General features: G+C 36.0%; 1 pseudogene; it reads right to left on the minus strand.

Annotated features, from left to right (window-relative positions):
• Nucleotides 1-583: 583 nt before the first annotated feature.
• On the minus strand, nucleotides 584-10,486 carry LOC124959642 (uncharacterized; annotated as a pseudogene).
• Between the last annotated feature and the right edge of the window lie 11,520 nt (nucleotides 10,487-22,006).

The following is a 22,006-nucleotide window of genomic DNA, read 5'->3' on the forward strand; positions in this document are numbered from 1 at the left end:
CAAGAACCAGTTCAAGGAGAGTCAAACTTGCATCTTCATCTACTTGCTTGTTCTTCCAGCTTTTATTCCATCCAAGCCACCGTCCTATTGAGGGGTACTGCTCATGATTAGGGAGGGTTCCCACTTCAGTTCACTATCACACAATACAATCATTCCTAGGCATGCCCTCAATGACACACCCAGATGCCTCATAATCATCATCTCTTAATCATCTGTCTTTTTTTTACTGATCTTAATCTTCTTTAATCCAATCAAGTTGAAAATTCAAATTAATCATTACAAGTCCACCCTTTGTCAACTTAATATACAAACATGACTCTACATCATACTTCATCTCCAAATCAACACAATAACAGTTCATAATTCCATCTAACATAACTATCTTTGGAGAAATGAAAATGTACTAGTTCTCTCTCCAGAATAGAAGAAAAAATAAAAACATTACTGATATTATGTCAGTCAATACTAAATTACATGATGAATAACAGGAGAGTAAAGAACATTTCCTCTTAAGGCATGTGTAAGTATGCATAAACATATTCTTAATGGAATAGGGAAGGAATATCCATGGCAATTACAATCGTCATTTTTGTAACTGATCACATGGTTGTAGTTGGTATTTATGACTACCTTCTTCTACTACTCATTCTGTATTCCCTCTATCTTCAGCAAGCAACTCAACAGGTCTTGGTTCTTTACCTGGAGGTGTGACCTACATCTTTATTCCTGAAAGGTATGAGACATTTGTCATCTTGCCTGAATCGGGTTGTTATAGTTTCCCATTGACTTTAATAACAGGACAGGGTAATACCTAAGGGATCTCCTGCACTCCAGGAGTAGGCTTCTTTACTTCCATCGTGAAGTAACAGTTCAGTGTCCCCTTGGTAATCTGAATCAATCACCCCCACCAGCACTGTAACTCCCTTCTTAGCCTGCTGACTCAGAGGCATGAGGAGTCCAAAGGGACCAGGGGGAAGTCATTATATCTCCTGGTAGAAGCATTCTTCCTTCTGGAACTAAGATTACTAGGCTTGCAGAACATAAGGTTGCAGGGACAGGAAGAAAAACTTTCCTAGTGAGTCATTAGAGGTAATGGTGGGTGGTACCATTCCTGTCCCCACCCCTTGATTCCTGGGCCCATGAATTCTAGCAATATAATACACAGTACCATATGTTAAATGCTGATTCAGAGTATAGACAGCCTTCTGAAGAACCTTGCCCCAGCCCTGCAAGGTATTGCCACCTAGTTGGTGCTATAACTGCATCTTTGAAAGTCCTTTCCATTGTTCTCTCAAACAAGCTGCTTCAGGATGGTGGGGAACATGGTAAGATCAGTGAATCCCATGAGCATGAGTTCATTACATCACTTCTTTGGCTGTGAAGTGAGTTCCTTCGTCCAAAGTAATGCTGTCTGGAATACCATGATAGATAAGGCATTCTGTAAGTCTATGGATGGTCATTTTGGCTGAAGCACTGTGTGCAGAAAAGGCAAATCTATAACCAGAATAAATGTCTATTCCAGTAAGGACAAACCACTGCCCTTTCCATGATGGAAGTGGTCTAATATAATCAACCTGCCACCAGGTTATGGCTGATATCCCTGGGGAATCATGCCATATTGGGGGCTTAGTGTCAGTCTCTGCTGGTGGCAAATTAGGCACTCAGCCTTGGTGAGTGCAAGTCCATGCTACTGAGCCCACGTTTAACCACCAAACCTGCCACCATGATCACTTTGTTAATGAGCCCATTGGGCAAAGACAGGGGTGGCTGGGGAAAGAGGCTGACTGCTATCCACAGATTGGGTCATCCTATGTACCTGATTGGTAAAACCCTCCTCTGCTGTGGTCACCTTTTGGTGTGCACTTACATGAGACACAAATATCTTCATACCCTTTTCCCATTCAGAGAGGTATATCTACATACTTCTTCCCCAGATGTCCTTATCAATTTTCTAACGATGTTCTTTCCATTTTCCTGACCAGCTAGCCAAATCATTGGCTACAGCCCATGAGTCAGAGTGCAGTCACACATCTGGCCATTTTCCTTTCAGGCAAAATGCACAACCAGATACACTGCCTGGAGTTCTGCCCATGGTGAAGATTTTCCTTCACCACTGTCCTTCAGTGTCATTCCAAAAAGGCTAGCAGCCAGTACTGTAGCTGTCACCTCCGGGTGATACCTGCATATCATTCAGAACCTTTCATGAACTAAGCCCTAGTCTTCTCTTCCTCTGTTCTTGATCACAAGGTACACCCCATGAAACCATAGGTTCATGCTGAGGGACAGAATGTACTACCATGGAGTAGGAACCATGGGCATTTGGGTCACTTCTTCATGTAAACTGCTTCTTCCTTCTGGTGCCCAATCACGTATGTACCACTTCCACTTGATGATGGAGTGCTTTTGTACATGACCAACTTTATGGCTTGGTGGGTCAGATAGCACACAGTTCAAGATGGGCAGCTCAGGTCACATATTAACCTGGTGGCCCATGGTCAGGTGTTCAGTTTCCTCTAAGACCCAGTAGCAGGCCAAGAGCTGTTTCTCAAAGGGAGAGTAGTTGTCTGAAGATAATGGCAGGTCCTTGCTCCAAAATCCCAATGGCCTCCTCTGTGATTCACCTATGGGACGTGCCAAAGGCTCTAGACAGCATCCCTATCTGCCACTGACACTTCGAGTACCATTGGATCTGCTGGGTGATATGGCCCAACTGGCAGAGCAGCCTGCACAGCACCTGTTACAGAGCCTTCTCCTGTTCTGGACCCCACTCAAAACAAGAAGTGTTCGAGTCACTCAGTAGATGGGCCAAAGTAACACACCCAAGTCAGGAATGTGCTACCTCCAAAATCCAAATAGGCCCTAGGCATTGTGCGTCTTTCTTATTTGTAGGAGAGGCCAGATGCAACAACTTATGCTTTACCATAGAAGGAATATCCCAGCAGGTCCCACACCACTGGACTCCTAAAAACTTTACTGAAGTTGAAGGCCCCTGGATTTTAGTGGTATTTATTTCCCATCCTCTGATATGCAAATGCTCCACTAACATGTTCAAAGTGGTTGCTATCTCCTGTTCAGTTGGTCCAACCAACATAATGTCATCAATATAATGGTCCAGTGTGGAAGAGAAAGATGATCAAGATCTCTGTGAACTAAGCTGTGACACAGGACTGGAGAGGAAGGACAATGAAGGTGTATTGCTGGTCTTGCCAGTTGAAAGTAAATTGTTTCTGGTGGTCCTTATGCACTGGGATGGAGAAAAAAGCATTTGCCAAATCAATAGCCACATACCAAGTTCTAGGAGATGTATTAATCTGTTCCTTCTTTTTCTGGGATTTCTGAATTTTGGACTGGGTAGCTACTGCAGCCTGCAGGTGGCCATTGTGGACAAAATGCATAACTAGATACACTGCTTGATGCACACCCAGAAGCCTCTTAATCATCGACATCTCTTCATCCAACCAAGTTGACAATTCAAATTAACCACTTCACTTACCCATCAATCATTTATTCAACAGTTTTATCTTGCGTTTATGATTATTTCTAGGTCTGTCACTTCATTAGAGGGTGAAAAATAATTTTTAAAACTCACCTTCTAATTCCAATTCACCTCTGAAAAAAACGTTTCTTGATGAATTGTTTGATGAACCTGAAACACAGTTAACAAGGGAACATAGCATAAATATTTGGAGAGTTCCTTCTATTTATCAGTCTTCTAAATAATTGGTGCCCTCTATATAGTCTACTGAGTTAATTTTTTTCTAAATTATTTTTTAAAACTTTGAATTTATGACTATTTCATATATTTTAATAAAGTATTTTTATTCTTTGTTTTAATGATCAAATAAACCATCCTGTCCATTAAATTGAAGTCCATTCAAGTTAGTTCAATCTTTTGTTTCTTTTTTAAAAATTTCTTCCTTTAGAAAGGTATTTTGAAATCTTAGTTTTTAACTTTTTAATTTTATTATTATAGATTAACATACACTTATAAGAACTGAAAGAAAAAGAGATCCTGTATATTCTTCACCTTTTTCCCCAAAAGTAACATTTTACATGCCTGTGTAGTACCACATCCCAGTAAAGAAACTGACATTGATGTAATCCATCTATCTTCTCTCTCATGCCCTCTTCATAAAACTTCAGTGATTTTTTCTTTCTGTGCTTTCTGCCCAACACCACCATGTAGAATCATCTGCTAGACTCTGCATTATTCCTAAAGTTGTTGTTCTTAAGAGCTCAAATTTGATTTATTGAAAAACAATATTAAGGACAATAATTTAGATACCAGATCTTTGCTTACACTGGTTTTCATGGTTTCTAAACCTTTTCTGTGCTCAGACCTATGAGCCATGTTGTATAGTGCTAGGAAAAATAAATGAATTACACTGGGGTTTCTCAAATACAAAATTACAGACTTAGGTTTTTGTTGTTATTTTTGCCTTAATATCTTTGACTTTATATTTTTTTTTCTTTTGCTGATAATCTTGGGTTTGTTCACATTCACATATGCAAATTTAGGTCATTATCGTGACTGATGTCACCTGTGGTTTCTGCTTAGTCACTTTTCACCATGCTGTATCCTGCCACTTACCTCTGGAAACTGATCCCATAGCCTGGGTCTCTGGCTTTCATTTGGATTCAGCAAATAATAGGATCTAGGAAGGAATTGGAGAGTTGAGGAGTATAAAATAGAACTATGGTTCTATTGTAGCTCAGGACTACTATGAGGTGTCCTTCCCCATAGAGTGATTTCTTGGGTTTATAGTAACTGTTCTCCTCTTGCCTTTCAGGTATGAGAGCAAATAAAGAGTTTTTTTGCTGCCAGTCACAAGGTACTGCATTAATGTGACTTCTCTTTCCTGCTGGAACTATCATTAATCAAACAGAGCAGTTTGAAAATTGAAACTGATGAATATTTATTTAGATTTTGATATATTTTAGCATTTGTTCTACGCTATTGCAATAAAAGAGATATTTAAAAAATAGTCCCAGCCTTCAAAGATAATAACAGGTTTAGTTGGTAGATCAAATACTTCCATGTAAAATAATAAATCTATTATAGAACTTTGGGAAATCTGCTTTAAGAACAGAAAATAAATTTGCTTAATCCATTATTGGAATTCAATGAGGGCTTCCTAGTGAATATGTTTCTGAGTTATACTTACGAAGTGTTCCTTTATATACAGTAAAAATGCTAGGAGGAAAGAACATATCTGACTTATTTTCATAAAAATAAACAAAACCTGTATTGCACATGGTAGATTCAATAAATACATTCTGAATAACTGATTAGATATATAAGACAAACAACCAAAATAGGATATGTTTATTTTTTTAAAAAATCAAAAAAAATTTTGTTTTTATACATTTTTTTTGGTAAATTTTATGGATTGCACTGCACATGTTAATATGTATACTTAATAATATGATGTGTCTTGTAAATTTTATCTGTTAGATTTGAACAACTAAATGCATATTTATAAGATGATCAATGCCTATTCAAATATCAGTTAAATTTGACTTATGGGCCAAGGAAAGACAGATTTAAAAAACTCAAGGTGGACTGGGGATATAGCTCAGTTGGTAGAGTGCTTGCCTTGCAAGCACAAGGCACTGTGTTCAATCCTCAGCACTGAAAGAAAAAAAAAAAAAAAAAAAAACCAAAAAACAATAAACCACCTCAAGGTGAGACCAATTTTAAAAAAGAATATGTTCAACAGATTAGTTAAAACTTGAATTGCTGATGAAGCATTCTCTTTGTAATAATGACAGGTCTGTGGTCAAATAGTTCTATTTACTGGAATCTTATCTGTTTTGGAGATGGTCCAAATAATTTTCTTTCAAGGATAATGTTTCAGAAAAGGCATATAGTTTGTAAATATATCCAAGCCTAAATCAGAAATAATGAACAGATCTGTATAAGTTATACCTTAAAATATATTATAATTGATGTATACCAATTATACATATTTATGGGGGTTACAATGATTATATCATGGATATATAAAATCAGGTTAAATTCCATTTTGTTAGTTTCAGTCCAACAGCCCTACTTGTGATAGTTTTGAATGTGAAAAAAAAAAAATCAGAGTAACATTTTATTTCCTTAAATATTTATGGTTTATTTGTGTTGGTACTCTGAAAACCTCTCTTCTAGATTTTTATAAAATACACACTAAGTTGTTGTAAACTATTGTTTTAGTCAGTTTTTTTCATTATGGTGACTGAAAGATCTGGCCAGAACAATTTTAGGGAGGAAAAGTTTATTTGAGGGTTCACGGTTTCAGAGGTCTCAATCCAAAGGGCTAGAGGTGAGACTAAACACCATGACAGCAGAATTTGGAAGAGGGAAACAACTCAAATGATGATTGGGAAGCAGAAAGGGATCTCCACTTGCCAAATACAAATATGTACCCCAAAGACATGCTCCCAATGCCCCATTTTCTCCAACTACACTCCACCCACCTTCTAATACCACTCGATTAATCCCATCAGGTGATTAATTCACTGATTGTTCAAGGCCTCATAACCCAATCATTTCTCCTCTAAACCTTCTTGCATGGTCTCACATGTGAGCTTTAGGGAGACATCCCACATCCAAACTTTAACATTGTATCACCCTACTATGCTGGAGAACACTGGAAATAAAAATTTGATGTGTGGTCATTCTAATTGTATTCTGGATATATTATTAATATAGAAAGTCAACTCCGTTTTTTCAAAATAGTGCTTTCACAAAGAATTACATTTATAGTTCTTGAAATTTTTCTGACAAAATGTCAGATATATCACAGGAAATATTACTACTAAATGAAGCTGTAGACTAATTTAAATCATAATTTCATATCAGAGTATAAATCCATTGTACATCTTGCTTGAAATATCAATTGTCATTATAAAATAAGAAACTCAAACTTTTTTTCTCTGAAGTTACTAAAATCTTCAAGCACAATTGAGACATAAGTGATAAGGATAGAAAAAGTATTTGACTCAATTGTCAAAAAAGAGAATTACACTAATAATATGAAGTAATATCTTTTGGTCTCATAGTTACCTCCATCCCATCTTTTTTATTTTTACAGACAATCAGTCATCTACATTATGGAAGTTTGCTAAGAATTACAACTTAATAAAGATCCATAAAGGGAAAGGAGAAGGAGGTGGGGAGAGGGGAAGAGAAGGAGAGGTATCGGAGGGGGCTGAATTAGCACAAGATATATTGCATGCTTTTATAATTATGTCAAAATGGATTCTACTGTCATGTGCAACTAAAAAAATCAATAATTTTAAAAACATTATTTTTGCCATAAAAATCATATATATATGAAAATATGAAAGTAAAAATTTATGTTATTTGATAAAATTTGTAGTATTCTTATATAGCAATGTTGCATTTTAAGAGATTTGTTTGTGAATGTGTGTTTAGATATTTTCTCATTTCTACCATTTTGTTATGCCTGTGTAAAACAATTTGATTTTAAAACCTTGGATGACTCACTTGTGTTGTCAAGTACAATGTAAACTGTCATGCTCCCAACCCCCTCGCTCCTTAGCCCCATGCTATGGTGAACTCTGTTTGTGAGCAGGCTGCTTCCTTCCAGATAAGGCCATTATACATGTGATTTTCTGGGATCTAAATCTTGATTTAGAAGTAAGGGAAATAGTGGTGCTAAGTGGGCATCTTGAAGATAATTGGTACCCCTTGTGAGACAACTCCCTCAGATTTAGTAATTGAAAGTATTTTCTTTTAAGAGAAGACTGGCTCTTTCAGAGCAGTAGTCATTTTCTTCTACTGGTGAAAAAAGTCTCAGGCATGATTGGGGTGTTGAATATTCTCAGACACATGATCTATTTTTTCCTGGCAGAGTAATGGTAGACATCTAATCTAAATCTGAGCAGACACTTTCAAAAAGTATACATATCAACAAGAGAAGCAGGTGATACCAGCCATAAAGAGAAGGCCTACACAATTCTATCTACACATAATGGAGAAATAAGTAGCATATGATTCATTTATGGAGAAAACTGATGAAGAGATTGGGCCTAAATACATGAAATAGTCACACTATGATGATGGGGTGGGAAATCAATAATCTGACCCCAAGCTACTCTAATTCTTCTGTTTTCCATCTCTGCCTCCAAAGCACGGAAATACACCAGAAGAAGGAGAATAAAGGAGCATGTCAATGCAATCTTCAAAACCGAAGAAAAGGAAAGGGTGAAGAAGGGTTGAGGTTGGCTCTTGCAAAAGAAATACTGTGTAATGAGTCTACATATCTACAAGGAAACAATATGAGACATATTGCTCTTTATTAACTGAAATCTCCTTTATTTTTCCTGAGCACATAGGTCAATTACATTTCCTAGAATCTCTTCCTGTGACCATGTTACAGTGATCTGACTAATCATGGATTTCCAGAGTGAGCAATAAAAAAATCATGAGACCTAGTTAAACTTAAATTTGAAATAAACAGAAGTATTTCTTAGCCCCCATACTTGGATTGAACCCCAGGGTGCTTCACCACTTAGATATTTCTCTAGCCCATTTTATTTATTTGTTTATTTTTAATTTAGAGACAAGGTTTCACCAAGTTGTCCAAGCAGGCCTTGGACTCATAGTTCTTCTGCATCAATTTCTCAAGCATCTGGGATTATAGGTGAGTACCTCTGTGCTGGGCATGAATACTTTCTTTAGAACAGATGGTGCATAACTCATGATGGTTTAACTCATGATGGTTTTACAAGTATTTTACTTTATAATGATGTGAATGTGATAAAGTAATACATATTCAGTAGAAAAAATACTTTGAATTTTGAGTTTGATTTTTTCCCAGTCTAGTAATGTACTATCAATGTTCTCTCCCAATGCCAGACAGTAGCATACAGTTTTCAAATGCAATTATGAGGGAAAACAATAGATACTCTACAGTGCCTTGCACTGCCAGCAAGTTTTGGATATAGGTATTCAACAAATTGATAAAATTATCATAAAATAGGCTTTGCATTAAATGACATTGCCCAACTGTAGACAATTATAAGTGGTCTGAGTATGTTGAGGGCAGGTGAACTTAAATAAAGATGTTTGGAAGACAAACTGTGTGAAATGCATTTTTAACCTACAGTATTTTTAGCTTACAATAGGTTTATTGGAATGAAGTCTATCCTAAGTTAAAAGGCATGTATAAATATATTACATAAATATTTGGTACATAATTATATAAAAATGCATTTGATATTTATCTGTAATTCAAATGTAACTGACTAAATGTCTTGCATTTTATCTAACACCAGATAAATTAAAAGTGGATTGAGGCAGCAAGATGGCAGCTGAGTAAGATCTTCTGGTGATTGTCCCCATGGACTCATCAGGTTGAACAACTTTTCCTGCCTTAAATACTTTCACAAGAGCTTAGGAAAGCAGGTTCACAGTTTCTGGTTAAAAAGGCAGGAAGTTGAGTTGCAAGTCTAAGTTTCATGCTTGAAAGCTAATCCCAGACCTCCCCTGCAGAATTCCAGAGCTAGACAAAGTCCCATAACCCCTACCACTAGTTCAGTACTCCCTGACTGAGTGCCTAGAACTGCCTTAGGTCATGCAGCTGCCTGCCTCCCCATCTCCCATGGCTGGAGAAGAAGCAAGACTCCACCTGCTGAGAAGCAGTACACCAGAAAGCTAGCACAGGGTTTAGTCATGCGACCCAGTGCGAGGCCCACCTCAATGAAACCCAGAACTGGGTCAAAACTGAAGTTTTCAGGGTTCACAGAGGAAGCCTGTAGCTCCTTCCCAGTATCAGGTGGACACCTATATGTTTGTTGGATATGTTTAAATTTCATTCAGCATTGAAGTGGGAGTAGGACACACCAACCCTCTTCAGAGACTGCATGGGTCTTTATGATCAGGTGATTCAAGTGAGACCAAACTTAGGGTCTGCCTAGAGAGCTCATGGACTGCTGTCACCATCAGTACTCCAAATTAGGCAGCCTTGCGTACAGATTCAACTTGCTGAGATATATGAAAGGGTAGTAAGTACAGAAATTTAGTGCTGGGGTGGTGAATCCTAATACTGAGCAAATCCTATAGGCCCCATACCCTGGCCTGCTTGGAGACCGAGCCCAGTGCCAAGATAAACCTGAGTTCCTAGTCTATCAGGTTTCTATTCCAGCTAGTATCACCCCTGACTGGTTCAACCTATCGTCAGTCAATGGCAATGTGTGTCTGTGTCCTATCCCAGTATTGTGCTTGTCTTAATGAACTGTTGGCTCAGAGTGACACATCTTGTTGACATTGTTGGATACCACAGTGACATTGGAAGTTGGGGATGATTAATCCACAGCGATTCTGCTCAGAGCTAGGCAGAATCCTGTAATACCTGACCATACCTAATGATAAGCCATCTGGAATTATCCTGGCTACTGGAAAATGTTTGTGGGAACAGACTACATTTCCTGGGCACTCTCCTAGTTCTTTCTGAATAATACACCTCAACATATTTGGAACAGACTTGGGTTTGACTTGCCTTCTGCTACTAATGCAGTTGCAAAAGCAGACTCCAGGCAAACCTAGATCTGGGTGCCATTCAGCACTGGAATAGTGGAAGTGACTAGTGGTTTAGAGAAAATAAGCAGACTGCTTAGAATTTCTGGAAAGACAGGCACACACATAGTCACACTAGGAAAAATGGAACAGACACCTTATCCTTCAGTTCCCAAATGACAGTTCCTGCCAACAAGCATCAAGATCATCAGAAAATCATGACATCACATAATGCTCAAAATAAACTGACCAGATAGTAATCAGGATTGGAGAACCCTTAGATGCATAATTGAAACAGTTATTTAAGGAAACTGAAGAAAGTAGAGAGAATATTTTTTGTTTGTTCTCCCTTTTATATTGGTGTATTATAGTTGCATATATTGATGGAATTTATTGCTACATATTCAGAGAAATATTTAATATGAAGAAAATTAACAGTGAGGAAGACATTTTAAAATTCAAGTATTTTTGAGCAGAAAATAAACTCAGGAAAATTAAAAACATGATAGCAATATAGCAGGACAGATCAAATGGAAGAGATTGTATGTTCAGAGATAGGCTATTTTAAAATACACAGAGGAGAAAAAAAAGAGTAAAGGGGATTGAATAAATCATACAGGGAATTCAGGACAGCATCAATAGAGCACAAATTTTGGTTACTGGGATTCAAGGATTTGAGAATGCCAAAGGGGTAGAATGTTAAACAAAGAAAATAACAAAAATTTCCAAAGTTACAGAAACATATATAGAGGAAGCCAAAGATCACCAGCCAGATAAAATTCAACTAAGCTTACTCAAAGACATACTGTAATCAAGCTCTCAAAGATAAAGAGAAGATTCTCAAGGCAGCAATTTAAAAAATATCTTATAAGAAATGAAGATGAAATAATGACATTACAAAACAAAGTTTGAGAGAATATATCTCTATCAGATCTTTTCTACAAAAAATGATAAAGGAAGTTCTTTAAACTGAAAGAGACACTAATAAGTAAAAAAAAAAAAAAAAACTTCATTTATATAAGGAAGACATGTATAAAACTCACTGGCAAGAGTAATTATACAAATTCAAAATGCTCTAATGTAAGCATGGTGTATAAAGCATTCATATATTTTGTATGAAAACTATAAAAGCAATTAAAATAATTATAACTACATTAATGTGTAGTGAACAATACAGAAAAATTTAAAATGGGATGTTAAAAATTTAAAATATGTGGAGGAAGGGGAGTAAGTGAGGTTTCCTTTTTACTACAGTTTTCCAATGGCTATAGTAAGAATGTATCAATGTTTACCTTGAATATAAATGGAATAAATTATCAAATTAAAAGACATAGAAATTCTGAATGGATTAAAAAAACAAGATCTAATTGAACATTATTTACAGGAAACTCACTCTACCTCTAAGTACACATATAGACTAAAAGCGAAGGGCTGGAATAAGACATTCCTTGTAAATGGAATCTAACAGAAAGCTGAAGTACACATTTATATAAAATAGAATTTGAATGAAAAGCAGTAAGAAGGGACAAGGGAAGTCATTATATAATCATAAAGGAGTCAATTCAGCAAGAAGAAGTAATTCAAAATATATATATATATGTCCCCAATACTAGAGTATCCAAATATAAAAAGCAAATATATGTAAGGAAGACCTCAAGGAGCTATAGATTCCAGTACCGTAAAAGCTGGGACATTAACACCTCACTTTCAGCAATGTACTTATCACCCAGATGGAAAATTAACAAAGATACATCAAGTTAAATTTGTGCCATAGATCGAAAGGGCCTAAAAGACAACTATAGAACATTCCATCCAATAGCGTGAGTACACGTTTCTCATCAGCACATGGAATGTTCTCCAAAACAGATCTAATGATATGAACAAACAATTCTCAATAAATTTTTCTTAAAATTTGGAATCATATGGGATAGATTTTCTGACCACAAGTAGAAAGTGATAAGAAGAAAAATCTTTGGAAACTATTTAAGTACATGGAAATTAATGTACTTTTGAACAACCAGTGGATACAAATGAAATCAAGAAGGCAATTTTAAAATGTTTGGAAAGAAATGAAGATGGAGGCAAATCCTACTGAAGTCTACAGGACCTAGGGAAGTTTATAGCAATCAATGCCCACCTTTAAAAAGCAGAAAAATCCCAAACAACCTATTACTACATCTTAACACCTAGAAAAACAAGAACAAGCCAAATCCCAAATTAGTAAGAAGAAAGAAATAAAGATTGAAGCAGAGATGAATGAAATGGAGACTACAAAACAACACAAATGATCAAAGAACCAAAGAGCTGCTTTTTTGAATAGATAAATAAAATAGACAAACTTTAGCTAAGCTTCGGCACAACACTGACTAATCCTTTCTTTTGATCTTCTCACTTAAAAAAAAAATATCTCATATAGGCCCTCTATTGCTTTTCCTCTTCTGTTTGGCAGAAATATAACTAACTCATCAGCCTGACCCTAGGGGTCATGAGGAAGGAATGGAAAATCATCTGCTGATTGCAACAGTTCTGGCCCTAGTCATCTCTGGAGAGTGAGCTGTGGGAGCAGGTACCTGCTTTGGCAAATGTGCTGTGAGTAGAAGCCAACAGTGTGTGAAGTCACTGATATTTGGGGATTTGTCAATCAAGCAGCTGCAGTCCAATTTTCCCTGGTGGATCATGACCTCTGCAAACTTCAGTGACCAATTTAGTGAAATTTTAAAGTTTCATTCCTTATTCATCATTCAATATATTTCTTAAACACATTTTATAAGAAACATTTTATTAGAATGGATACAGTGTTTGCCTTAAAGAGTTTAGAATGTTTATAGAAAGTCTAGAGAAATGAGAACACTAAAAACAAAACAAAAAGTTGAACGTAACGTAAGCTACAGAAATGGAAAATGCAGTGTCTTAGAAACATATTGAAGATGAATGGAATGAATTTCATATTATTTTTTTCTACTTACTGTTAGATTAACCAGGAATGCTAATATCTCTTTTCTATCAGGCAAATTGCTAAGTTCAAGGCTAACTTAAACATGATCTTTGTGTGCTTTCCAAATATATTTTTATTAATATTTCTATTTTGCTCAAACCTTACCTACTGCTCTCTTGTAATTATTTCTTTCCATATTTATGTTTATAGTCAAAAGTTATATTCATTTAAAATCTAGAAACCTGACAAATTTGGTTTTATTTTTCTCATCATGTCCAACAAAATGTTGTGTGTACAATGTAAAAGATAATCTTTGTGGCCTCTGTTTTGTGTCCTGGTATTCCATAATATCCAATTGTGCAGTCAAAATTGTCTTCATAATTATTCCAGGAAAACAAATTTTCCTTTAAAATAAAACATCCATATTGCTGGCCATGGTATATCAGAATTTCTGAGATGCATTTCCACATTATCCTTCCTGTCAGTACTGGTTTAAGTGTTTAGCTAAAGACTATATTGAATACAAGCCTGCAGAAGCCATGTCTTTCCCTCTGGATTGTGCTTAAGAATATGGACTGTTTCTTTTTCTGCTTCCTCCCAAGACCTAGCACAGCATCTTCTGCATGTAAAATGCTAAGTAGGATTTCAAACAACCTCTGTAGCTATTTGTGCAATGAAATGCTAACATAATCAATGGAGGAAAGTTACACTAGAACCCGTGAGAATCGTCCATCGATGCCAGGCACGTTTCACAGAGTCTCGCAGGATTTGCCTTTCTCCCTGCTTTCTGTCAGAATCACTCCCGAGTTTCTGATGGTACACACACAGCTTTGATTGCTGCTCTTATTCTGTTCCATCTGCTACTCTCTTATTTCCCAGCAGACAAGCTACTATACTCTGCCACTTTAATTTCTGCTTTAGTGCCCTTAAACTGCTTCTCTGACTTACCAGCCATGCTTTAGCTCACCATAATGCATCTGCTGGGGAACTGAGCTGCTGCACATGTGGCCAGCCCTGATTGTGGGATGCTTTCAGAAATAAGGTGAAAGTGCTTATGGAATGGAGGTCTAAAACCACCTTAATTTTTTTTCTGTTTGTTACTTGACTGTTATTTGAATAGGAATGTGTGTTACAATATGCTTTTGTTTATGTCACCATGATTCAAAATCAACAGTTCCTGACACTGAATTCTCTAGCTTCATTAATAACCCAAACTAATGCTCATCCCAGTTATGCCAACTTTTAATGCCATATTCCTCTTAAAAGAAGGTGTTTATTCTATAAGTATTATCACCTTACCACCTACTGAAGGTATCAAATTAAGGCTACGACTGACACTCTTGTCTTGAAGAGCTTCTTTTCTAATCCTAGCTGTAGGCAATTTAAAAACTTTCCCTATGTTAGTCTTAAACCCTATTGAGCTTTTTATAGAATGCATGTGTAGGTAGCTGAACATTCAATTAAGAAATAATATTGCTTCTCTTTGTGTCATAGGGGTGAACAACTTCTAAGTGATGGAATCAATAAAACATTGCTGGCAGAATAGAATTGAATCTTCATCTAAATATATGCATTTTACTCCAAACATAAATAATCTTTCCTGACTTATGAGTATCAGAATTATTGTTTCTTTGACATTGAATAATAGTTATTTATATTTAATTAATTTTAAAATAATTATACTCATTAAAATGTATACAGAATCTGGTTAGTTCCTTTATCTCTCATCCATATGCTTTCTGGAAAAACAAAGAAGGGAAAATATTCATCTTTAATCAGTTCATCTCACTAACATGAAGCTAAATGATTCTTAGATTTTTTTTTCAGAGTTCTGGACTTTTCTTTTTAATTCCATAAACGTTCTACTAACACGGAAACCCTCCTCTGTATAATTTTGATAAAAATTAGAATATTATATATGAAGCTTCCTTCCATATTTTCTGTTAACTTTTGCTCATAAAGAAGGGCTACCATTGTTTATGTATCTTTTTTAGGCATCAGTTATATGGAGAAAATTATATTTTTAGAGCTTAGCTCTACTCCTGCAGGTCAGGAGGAAGCAAGCATTTTCAAATCTCTAATTGCTTTATGCTAGAAAACAGTAAGATGCAGGTGCAAGGAAATTAATCTTCTAAAACAGATGATTTTTAAACCTAATGTTTTCATCTAGGAGCTCTTTCTTCAAGTAATTCTAGTTGGATTCATAAAAATGAACAAACAGGTGAAAGATAAACTGCCCTGTTTAAAGGCAGTGAATCTTCTGAAACCTATACACCTCTTGATACAAACCAGTCAGCTTCCCTTTAGTGTATCACAGAACACACCTCCACTGGAAAGCTACAGTCCAAAGGGATGGCACGAGACGTTTCACTCTGACCATCTCTACGTGGGGTCATTAGGATCTATCTATCTATCTATCTATCTATCCATCCATCCATGTATCTATATATATTCATCAACACACATACATGCATGTATATATTAGAAAATTAAATGCTGTTAATAAAATGTAGCTATGGTAGATCATCATTTTAAAGGATATCCATTTCTTCAAAAAAATGAATTTAAAATCAAGTGTAGGACTTTTAGAAACATGGAGTTAGAGAAAAGCTCATAATGGGTAAATAATAGCATTTTATAAGTATAATGCTATCTCTTTAGATTTAAAGCTCATTACTTTTATCAGTGGAATATGAATATTAAAGTATGTGGATATAATAGGAGACTTTATTATATGATTTTCTTCAGAATTTTTCATATTCTAATTAAAATTTTTATACATCCATTTTTCATAATTTATTTTACCTGTGGTTTCTGAAGAAGAATTTTGACTTGCGATATGTTGTGCAATGAAATTAGTCTTATGTCAGAAAAATGTTACTTTATAGTCTTTTTGCATCAATTCCTTATCATATATATACACAAATATTAAAAAATATATTATGTGCTACAATATGGTATGCTATACCTTTCAAAAACATTTGTAATTATTAAGACTATTACATAATACTAGTATTAGTGCCTATGATTGTGAAAAGTGCAGGACAACAGGAATGTTTTCTAAACCTTGCAATAACTAATTGGTTTTGGAACATGATTAGAGGCAATTAATAATTTTAGAAGGATTGAAAGATTTGCCAATAGGCATGTGACTAATATATAATTTAGCCCAAATTTTAGCTCCTAAGTTTAACTACCAAGTATTGCAATTAGACATCATTTATGTTATTTTTCAGTTGCTGATTAATGCCAGTATGACTACATAAAAAGTCATATATATGTATGTACACATATTACTTATTATGTGTGTATATATAATAAGTAACATGTAATATTGTAACAAATATAATAGTATATACATAATATTCAAATCACAATACATTTTGGTGCAATATCCCAAATGGCAAAAGATATGATTAACAGTGCAGAATTAATGCAGTGCAAACATGATGATTGATTTTTGTATAATCCACTATTTTGTTGGCTGTGGAAGAGACGATGAGGTGCACATTGGAGGGAAGTTGTATAATCTGACCATAGTTCAATTCATATTCAGATCAGCCTTTGTTTCCTGATATTTTCACCTAGAAATATCCATAGTCTGTCTAAACTGTAAATAACCAGAATATGGTTTTGTACACTGAATACTGCTTGGGATGTTTGGATAGAGAAAGTGGCAATCCTGATTTACATTATAAGCCAGTCAATCTAAGTTATCTCCTTACTGATCCACCTTTACCATCTCTCTTCTGCCTCAAGAGTTGCACTGAATTTAAAGACTCTAGTACAGGGCTTCCCAAACTGTGGTTGTTGACCCACAGCAGCAGCACCTTGGAATTTGTAAGAAAAGCATTATCTTAGGCCTCAACCTTGACCTACTTACTGAATTACTAACTCTGAGGGTGGGACCAGCAATCTGTATTTTACCTCACCATGCAGGCCTGTCTGATGCAACCCAAAGTTTGGAAAACAGTCTTCTCCTCATGTAAAAAGCAGAAATGCTTTACCATCACAAACTGCTGGAGTTTGTCTAGGCAGCTGTGGATGTCCTTTTCCTGGTGCATTGGGGTGGGAATTACAGCAAAGGAGAGCATGCAATACTGATCTTTGGCTAAGAAGCAGATCTGGGAAGTCCTACGAAAGGCTCATAGGAATGTGAGTTTCCATCTCTTGAGGATCTCTTTTCTGTCTGACATTTAGCAGTTTCATTTAATAGGGCAACCATAGAAGAATCACCTCCTAGCATTTATTTGGGCCTCAGATGCAACAGAGTTTTGAGATAATTACATTTCTTAGTGCCCAGCACAGAATTCATCACTGTCTGAATTTTTTTTTTGTCTTCGTTTACTTCTTTTAATCACAAAACTTCTATCAGATGTAATTACAAATTGGAGGTTCCCAGAACCACCCCCAAGTTTCAATCATTTGCTAGAGAAGCTCATTTCCTTTCTTTTTTTGCATTATTATAATATTCATATGTTATGAACCCAATAGCATATTGTTATAATCATTACTTTATATAATTTTATGTCTTTTAAAAACACTGAGAAAGAAAATGAGAAAAAGTTTGTATTTATAAATGCTACATTTATCTTCTTACCTGGCATTTCTGCATCTTTAATTTGCCCCTGTGGAATAGAATTAACTATTGGTGTTATTTCTTACTCCAGCACTGTTCTGCTTCCCCCTATTTCCTTCCTGCTATTGTCAAATATAATACATTTAAATGTTAATAGGCCAACAACACAATTAAATGTTCATACCTTATACAATTATTTTGTAAAATAATTTAAAGTACTTTTTAAATGAATTGGAAGACTAAAGAAGCATAAATATGCATCACATTATCTTTTATAATTTTATTATCAACTTTTCTGGTTTTGTATACATATTGTTTTAGCCAATAGATGTCCATTTGAATTTACTTGTATTTAGCCTGAAACACTTTTATGAGTATATTTATAAAGCAGATCAGTTGCAATATATTCCCATATTTTTGTTTATTTGGCTATTTATTTTGCACTAAATTTGCACAGATAATTTTGGTGGAGAGAAGAGTTTTGCCTGATATTTTTTTTCTTTCAGCACATTTAACTTGTCACCTCAATGTGTTCTGGCCTCCTTTGTCTCTGATGAGAAGTCAACTGTTAATTTTGTTGGAATTCTTGTGTGAACAAGTGGTTCTTCTCTAGTTATTTTTTAGATTTTTCTCTTTGGTATTGGCTTTTAACATTTTTCTATCATATGTCTGGGTGTGGATCTCATTGCAATTATCATACTTGTAGTTCACTGATATTCTTGGATGTGTCGTTTTAATGTATTTCAGGAATTTGGTCAGTTTTCAGCTGTTATTCTTCAAATATTTTCTTTGCTTTAACTTTCTTCTCTCATACTGATACTTCCTGTAAGCATATGTTGATGCATTTAAAGGTTTCCCCTGTGTTTTTGACTTCTTATTACCTCTGTCACTTTATCTTCAAGTTGGTCATTTCTGTCTTCTTGTTCAAACCTATTCATCTCTCATGAATATTTTGCTTATTTGTATGTTTTGCATATAGAGCTATCATTTTGTTCCTTTTATAATTTATCTTTGTTGATATCCTCTATTTGATAAGACATGGACATCATACCTTCCTTTTCTGTTAGGATGGTTTCCTTTAGTTCTCTGAACATATTTGCAAAGGCCACTTTGAAAACTTTGTTAAATATTATATCTTTTCAGTCTTACTGTTTTTGTTGCCTCCTATTTTTCCCCTATGCTTGAGCCAGATATTTTTGTCTTTTGGGGCCTCATTTTGTATAAAACTAGTCATTTTTGGTAATATATGACAGTCATTCTGAATAGCAATTTCCCTCCTCCCCTTCTGGGCTTGTTTTAAGTATTTTTTGACTATTTATTTGTGACATGACTAAGTTAGTAAAAACTACTGAGTTTTGGTAAAGGCTACTTCTCCTGCAATGTTAACTGAAGTCACTCCTCAGAAGGCACAACCTTGGTGGGTGCCATTACTCTAGGAGAGCACAGTTTGGGCAGGTTCCTCTTGTTTCTTCCCTGATCTCTTTTTTATCCTGTTTACTTATTTTGGCTTTATACCCTTTCTCTTAGTCTCCACTAGTTGCTAATTGCTCTGTTGCCCTGGAATACTGAAGTCTGATACATTAAGTTGCGCCAGGGTAGTTTTCATGCTGTCTTTGAGGTTCATTTTATTTCAGAAGACTCTTCTTAGATTCTCCTTCCCTCTGGTGACCTAACTGGGCTACAGTTTTTTCTTGTTGCAATTAATCAGAATAAACTATGTAAGAACAGCCTTAAACTTAACATTTCTCAAATTGTATTTTATGAAAACTCAGTTCTTTGGGGATAACTTTGGGCTTCTCTTTTCTTGTGAGCTCCCTCTTCCCTGCGTAGACTCTACGTCACTGCTCCAGGCACTGTACAGAACAGTAGCCAGATCCCCTCGATTTGCTTCTTTGGTGTGGACAGCTCTGTTCTGCAAGTGGGCTGTAACAAGGGCAGTTGCTGACCCAATTTTCTTAGCCTGCTGCATCTGTAGCAGAACTTCTATCCTATTGACAGAACCTTGGTTGATGGAAGAAGTCCTGAACATCTCATCTGCTTTCATTAGTTCATCTGCTTTAAATCTGAGGTAAAGAGAATGAGAAAAGACTTTGCACCTTCTTTTCCCAAGGAAATATGGTGAAAGTTGCCTGGAAGCTAAAGGCACAGAAAGCCCTTTCTTGGCTAGATCTACCCAGAGTAGAACTTTAGTCTAGCTGATCTGGGGTTGAAGGGGAAATCAGGAATGGGTTGTGACATGAATAGCATAGACTCACACTGTTATTATCACATAAATTTTCTTGGGTAAATGTTTTTTTATTTGCTATACATCCCCAACGAAAAAAAAATCAGAATTTGAAGATTTCATTTTCAATAATATTCACCTACTTTGTTTTGTTTCACTGGAGAGTGGTCCACTGAACTCCTTATATTGTCATTCATTCCCAAAGTGAAATTCTCTTTCTGTTTTATACTTTTAAAATTTTTGTAAAAGTTCTCTGTTATATTCTATTCAGGTTTTTAAAATTACACCAAGTACTGTTTCTAACAACATGCATGCCACTTTGTCAAATAAAAGATTGTTCCCAACGACCACTCCACTAGACACTCCAGGGTGCAAACCCAGCACATTTTACCTCCATGTCTAAAGTCGGTGGATGTCTTGGTTGCCCCAAAGTTCTTGCCATCATGAATAATATTGTGATGAATCTTATTAGGCATGCCAACATACAAAATGGTCTGGAATTATTAGGAATATAAGATGAAAAACAGATTTTTTTTTATTTATAGTCTATGCATATATTTAAAGATATCTCACATCACTTTCCATTATGTGTGACATTCTCTGTTCCAAACAGTAGCACATGAGGGTTTCTTCTCCTATCCCATGTAATTCTTGTCACAGTCTTCTCTTTTTAGTTGTTCTAATTAGTTATACATGGCAGTAGAATGCATTTTGACACATCATGTAATAAATGGAGTATAACTTCTCATCCTTGTACACAATGTACAATCACACTGGTTGTATAATCATATGTGCACATAGGGTAATAATGTCCAATTCATTTTCTTATCCTTTCTACTCCTATACCCCTTTCTCCTCTCTTCACTCTTCTCTGCTTAATCCAAAGTACCTCTATTCTTCCCTAAAGCCCCCACCCTCTTATTGTGAATTAGCATCTACATATCAGACAAAACATTCAGTCTTTGGTTTTTTGGATAGGCTTATTTTGCTTAGCATGATATTCTCCAACTCTGTCCATTCACCTACAAATGCGATACTTTCACTTTTCTTTAAGACTGAATAATATTCCATTCTGTGTAATACCACATTTTCTTTATCCATTCACCTGTTGAAGGGCAGATAGATTGGTTCCACAGTTTAGCTATTGTGAATTGAGCTGCTATAAATATTGATGTGGCTGCATCACTGTAGTATGCTGATTTTAAGTCCTTTGGGTCAAAAGGGGTTCCATTCCAAATTTACTGAGGAATATCCATACTGATTTTCATAATGGTTGCATAAATTTGCAGTCCCACCAGCAATGTATGAGTGCACCTTTTTCTCCACATCCTTGCCAACTTTTACTGTTGCTTGTATTCTTAATAAATGCTATTCTTGGGGTTTTCAAGATGGCGGACTAGAGGGTGACTGCATCTCCTGGTGCTCCAGAACTCAGGATTCAAGAAGGGGAGGTATTGAGAGACTCGGAAGAACTCAGAGATGCTGGGTGAGTCGCTCCCACTGGGTGAAGCTCAGCTCAGGCAGCAGGCCGGGACAGTGGGCAGCTTCTCAAACCAAGGCAGGGCGGCCAAGAGGTGTCCCCCAGCAGGCCGGCTCCATCCAGCGGCAGGCCCAGCCCACAGCCAGCATCTCAGAGCAGGTACGCCTAGTGAGAGGCTTTCCAAGCAGAACCAGCCCCAAGCAGCAGGCCCTGGTCTGCTTCTCAGACCAAGGCAGGGGGGACTGAGGCTTTCCCAG

The sequence above is a fragment of the Sciurus carolinensis genome, chromosome 11 (genome assembly GCF_902686445.1).
Source record: "Sciurus carolinensis chromosome 11, mSciCar1.2, whole genome shotgun sequence".
Classification (NCBI taxonomy): Eukaryota; Metazoa; Chordata; class Mammalia; order Rodentia; family Sciuridae; genus Sciurus; species Sciurus carolinensis.